Raw genomic sequence first — 6,000 nt, forward strand, 5'->3', positions numbered from 1 at the left:
AACGATATACTTTGGAAACCACACCATGTAAATCTGATATCAGTGATAGATAACAGAGTTGTCTCGGCCTTCCTGGATTGGACCTGCGTTTAGGAACACGCAGACCTCTTCTGCTGGATTCTCCTGCTTTGCGTAATCAGACCTCGCCAAAAAAAACCCAGAGTGACTTCAGACTTTCCATTTCAGCGGCGCTAGTTTTCCTTGGCGGACAACTCGAGTCGGATGGGGGCTGCTGCCGGGCAGAGCCAGGACACTGCTCAGCGTCAGAGTATGTGTGTGTGTGTATATATGTGTTAGGAGAGGTGCACTATTTCACTGTCTGTTTTCTGCAGGAGACAATATACTATGTCGAAGGAGTAACTGGAAAAGCTTTGAACACAACCAACAGCAATAACAACCAAGAACAAATCAAAATGTTACTGGTTTTGTACATTTTAGTCAATGAATAGTGCCAACCAATAGATACACAATATTTGTATGTTTAATGTTACCTCTTTTAATTTAAATAATAAACTATTTAGAGTTTAAATATAACTTCCAGAACTGAAAAAAATTATATATTTATTATGAATAAAATAATAAACATAATCATATCCTGAAGCATAAATGAGATAGATCTTTGTATTGCTCTATTAATAATTCCTTCTTGCCTTACAGTAAAAACACTGTCCAAATAGTCCATGACTTGTCATCCAAGACACTACATAAATATTTGAGACTATCTCCTGCAGATTTACTAAGTTGCTTCTGAAATTAAGCTTCTGCACTTTCAATGTATCCCTCTCCCTAAGAGAAGCGTAGCCAAAACACACTCTCTTCTCACATCTGCTATTGATTTGGGGCATGGCCCAAACACCTCGGTTTCTATCTGTCTGTGTAGTCACACAGACACCCTACGACCAGACTGAGAGCAGGTCAAGCTTCTTGGAGTCTGGAAATATGCAGGAGGCTTTTGCCGTATGCCACCTTTTATGCCTAGTACGATGGTACAGTAAGAACGATAGCATTTTCTCATTTACAGTAGACTGACAGGATGTGCTCCAGACTGGCACATGCAAGCAAAAAAAAAGTCACAAGACTGTCTTTCCTGTCATGCTGAAATCCAAAAAGCATGAACAAGAAGATTTCCATGGCTTTTTATGCAGGTAATTTTTTCAGCACGACCCTGCCTGTCACCAGAGTCAACAATCTGGGTTTCTTTTACAATAATGAAGTTAGGATTGTGGTAGACAGAAACAGATCTGAGATCAGTACAAAAATAGCCCATTCTCCCTCTTGGCCTCTCGGGCCCAGGCTGGATCTGGTGTTGCCGTACACTCTTGCATGAGGACCGTGTGCCAGAAAGATCTGAGGCTGCCTCTTTAGTGTTCCCTTGGATGGGCTAAGACAGATGTGTGCAATTTGACTTGAACTGTTGAACCGCACACTGTCAAACTGTTTATTATCAGAGGGCCTGCATTGCGCAATGACCGAAGGACATCAGTGTTTGGTGAGATTGTGCAATGGTGCAAAGAGGACCGTGTAGAAAAACATGAAGGTGCTCAAAAAAATTACTTTTTTTTCTGAGAACATACCAACCATTTCAGGATAACAATTGGTGACATTACTTACGCTCTTAAGATAAGTGAGTGACTGTATGCCAAACCAATAAACAACTAAAGCATCCCTGGACAATTTTATATTGACCTCTACAACCAAGTTGATCTATATAGTGTAGACCCATTGACTTTTTTTAACCCTTCCAATTAATGGGATGGCTTGCAACTATGAGGAAACCTTAGAAAAAGAGAACCACGTTTGATGAGGACAGATATTTGCTTTGCGTGACCATAAATGACCAAAAGGTGCTGGCGTACGGTCTGGTCTGCTAGCACAGCTGGAAAAGATCTGTGCACATTCTCATCAGGCTCGGCAAGCTCTGGGGGGCAGCGGCTGGCCCTTCACAGCTGTCATCTGCATTGTGGGAAAGCCTGGGCTTCTTTGAAAGCCATGCCAGAATTGCGGCATTGCGAGTGCCAGTGACCGGGCATGCTAAAGTGCCCGGGAGAGGAGAAGAGAAATGACAGTATTACAGAAGAGGAAGAATCAACTCAAGAAAGGATGACAGGAAACTTTGTCGGTTCAGGCAGAAGACTAGAGGAGAAGTGAGACAAAACAAAAGTCAAGACACATACTGCAAGAAAGTCTGCAACACATTCTGCAGCACCCCAAACTCTCGCCTTTAGCGACACTTTGAGTTTCGCTACAAGTTGTTACGAAAACTTTTTTCCCTTTGTCTCGCCACCATTTTTTCAGCAAGCAAGCGTTATCAGGCTGCTAGTCGTAATGAGTCAGACAGCTGTGTTTTCCTTCAGCACCACACACATACTCGCATACACACAAACTCTTAAGTCCTGGGCAAGGGCTGTTTTTCTCACTCCTGCCCTCTGCACTGCTGGAAGAGCTGCAGCTGCAAAGAGGGAGGGAAAGAAGAACGGAGGGGACAGAGAGATACAGAAAAGCGATGGTGGAGTAAGGGAGAAAATTTAGTTTTCATTTGCATTGCATTTGCATGTATGTGTGCGTGCGTGAAAACAGAGTGGTACCCTGGAGAAACCCTAAACACACACTAACACGCTCACACCGCCATCACAATGCCAACTCGGCAGAACACAGCTGTTGATCAGTAACAGACTGTTAACCAGTAACCCTTTCCACATGGAGTCTTACTCTCTCTGTCTCTTCACTATATGCGCCTTTCTCTCTCTCTTTCTCTTTTTCTCTGGCTTTTTCCTTCACTTGCTGCCCTGTCCTTGTATAATGTGTGCAATCTGACTTGAACACCAGGAGGGCCCTGGGAGTCAAGGGGTCAAAGTTCGGCCACAGGAAGTGCATCCGCTGCGCTATTTTGGCGCCCCCCCCGGCTCTTTCCAGAGCTCAGTTTTAATGGGCCTGCCAGTCGCAACGAAGAGCCCTTATTTCCTGTACTCTACACAAATCACTCTGCCACTCTGTTTTCAGTAGGCCTGTGAGTCATAGACAGTTGTGCCTATGCGTATGTGTGTGTGTATATGTATATATGTGTGTGTGTGTGTGTGTGTGTGTGTGTGTGTGCGTGGTGGTGGGGGGGATTTTTTACAACTTAATTGGGTCGATGTCTCTACGAGAAAAGGGATATCTGACTAATATTTTGGTGAGATCCCTATATGGAATGCTGCTTTATAAAAGATGCTGAGGTGATGTAGGCATAGCATTTATTGTGTGTTTAAGCTATGCATAATCTGTCTATAGGCCAAATGTATAGTGTTATTTATGTCTGAACATTTGAGAGTCACCAACAGCTGGAACCAAATTCCTTGTGTGTGTCAACACACTTGGGCAATAAACCTGATACTGATTCTAATGTCCATAATTATGAAAGTCACTTACAAAGCTAGTGTGTGTGTGTGTGTGAATCATTTGGGTGTGAGAAAACATGCGGAATCCGATGCGGTACCAGTCTCAAGCCGAAAAAGCTTGAGAAATCAAGCATTGTATGTTCTGTTTTGAATACAAGCCAAGGCTAGTTTGTAGTCTTTGTGTGGAGCGTCATATCAAGAATCTGAGTTCAAGGACAGTTACACAACAGCAGTGCCACAGCTGCAACAAACTCAAAGAAAATTGTGTTTCCTATAAACCATTGCATTCCTTCCTGTTATGATAAAGATTTTCGATCCCCGCTCCTGGGAACCCTTGCTGAAGCAGACATTTTTGTCCTCAAGATGAAGCTTGAGACGGGATTGATAATTAGCCAATGAGTTAAAACAGTGAATGCTTTTGCAAAGCACAAGGTCCACATCGGTCTCTGTGCCCTAGTCATGTTGACATACTTGACCAACCCCCTCGTCATGCCTGTGTTTGCACTCATCCCGTGTTCCCTGACCTTTGCCCTCTTCCTTCATTGTACACGTGCAACCCAACAACGATAACAATCCCACCAGAGGTGGACCTTCAAGGAACACTAGGCCAGTACATGGTCAGCAGAAGTCCAAAACACACAGAATGTTTGCTTGTGTTCCAGCTGTTTCAAGATGTGTAACGCTGTCAAAGAAGAGCAGGCCAACGCTGTCAAAGAAGAGCAGGCCAAGCAAGTTTGAGCCTCTTGAGCCCTGTGACCGGAGGCTATAACTCACAGCCCTAGACAGGACAGTACAGATACATAATAGGCATAAAGGGGGAATGTTATGGTCCTGGGGGTGGCATGAAGCTTAGAGCATCTCTCCAGAGTTAATTGGGGTTTTAAAACCACACAAACCAGAAAATATGAATCTGGGAAAAAAGGGGACAAACATATAATAATATTTAGTTAAGTTAGCGAAAATTTTTTCTTTTCCCTTAATTTTCACTTTACCCTTTCTTTGCCATATCACTAATCTAGTAAGTTTCCTTCAAAAAAAGTGTCAGCTGTTTTTCAGCTAAAGGCAGGGCGAATTTATGGACCAGAAAAAGTAAAACTCTTACTGTGGCTCCTGGCAAGTTCATTTTGTACATGGTAGATCCGATTTCTTTCTCAGAGCTGCCAAAATGTTTGCAGCTATGTACTGATGGTGAGCTCATTTCTGGGCCAGAATAATGTAAACTCAAGCTTGCAGTGAAGCAACTTGTCACATCTGTATTCCAATATTGCACATTTTAGTTTTTCTAAACTTAAGGAATTTTTGGAGCTGTATAATTATACCTTGAAGGATTCTGAAATTTTACCAATGGACCCTTTAAGCTCGAGAATCCAACAAAAGTCGGGCAGTAATCCCAGTAACGCCACCACTCTTTCACATAACTACCACTGAGTGGAGCGGCCAGTCTTCATCACACTGCAGATATTGTTGTTCTAAAGAGACATTCTTGGTATTTGGAGTGAATCCAACATAACTATCACCCAACGAGTGAAAGGAAGAGAAACACTGTGGGGGGTTCACACAGAGTGTATAGAACGTGTATATAGCTGTCCATGTGCTGCATATATGCATGGGTGGTGGATTCCTACTAGAGTGTTAAAATGTTCAAAGGAAATCTGTAACTACTGTAAATATCACACATACGTCTATCAGGCATTAATGCATGTCAGACAATTATATTAATTGCTGAGTGATCATTATGTAAGGAACATTTAGAACTCTGAAATAGGTGATTTTGTTTTTTGTAACATTAGGATGTACATTCCTAAAATTACAGTAAACTGTTTTTTATTTTTAGTTTGACATGATCATATGATCTTAAGATTCATAGATTCATTATTAATTATTATTAATAATTATAAATAAGAAATATTTAGAAATACAGAAAAGAATGCACAGACCAAAAATTACAAATAACATGTATTATGTGTACAGTAAATTGAAAGCTATTTGTCATTATAAGGTCTGATTTGAATTTTTTTGCTCAACTTGAGGATCATCCAGACAAGACAGCTACGAAGAATCTTGACAGGCAACTCAGTGAAATGACAGCTGACAGCTAAGAGAGAGAGAGAGAGAGAGAGAGAAAGAGAGAGAGAGGGAGGGAGAGAAAGGCAATGCCATATAGATTTTAGGTACTAACCTTTTCTGAAGTCTTGGAAGGTGAGATAAAGAAATGATATCCTTATTGCGTCCTATTTGCTCTTTCTCTGTCTGTCTTGTTTTCCTGTGCGGTCAGACTCGTCTCTCTCTTTTTCTCACTCTCAGTCACTCGCTCTCTCTTGCTCTGTTGTTTCCCTCCTCCTTCGTGGACTACTCAGGAGGAAATGAATGGGGAGCTCTCAGTAAGCTGTTGTACTCTGAAAGTGCACATCACATGACCATTGTGAATGAAGAGAGGGGGTGGACCATTAGGCTGCCAGGGGCGAGGACAATATAGACCCAGCCTGGTGGTGGTTGTGTAGGTGGTGTTGGGTTGGTGGTGCTGCTGGTGGTGGTGGTGGGGTGTGTGTGTGTGTGTGTGTATTGCCTCAGCGCTTCAACTGTTGGATTATTGTGAAACAGGCTAATATCTCTTGAAGCGGCA

At 42.4% G+C, this 6,000-nt stretch overlaps 1 protein-coding gene across 1 annotated transcript in view; it reads right to left on the reverse strand.

The window, feature by feature from the left end:
- Positions 1–5,777, reverse strand: part of klf12a (Kruppel like factor 12a) — a 31,384-nt gene extending 25,607 nt beyond the window's left edge. Inside the window, exon 1 of the mRNA XM_083522836.1 lies at positions 5,559–5,777. The gene's annotated coding sequence lies outside the window, so the exon portion shown is untranslated. The remainder of the gene's footprint in view (positions 1–5,558) is intronic.
- Positions 5,778–6,000: the final 223 nt, after the last annotated feature.

The sequence above is a fragment of the Silurus aristotelis genome (assembly GCF_946808225.1).
Source record: "Silurus aristotelis genome assembly, chromosome: 20".
Taxonomy (NCBI): Eukaryota; Metazoa; Chordata; class Actinopteri; order Siluriformes; family Siluridae; genus Silurus; species Silurus aristotelis.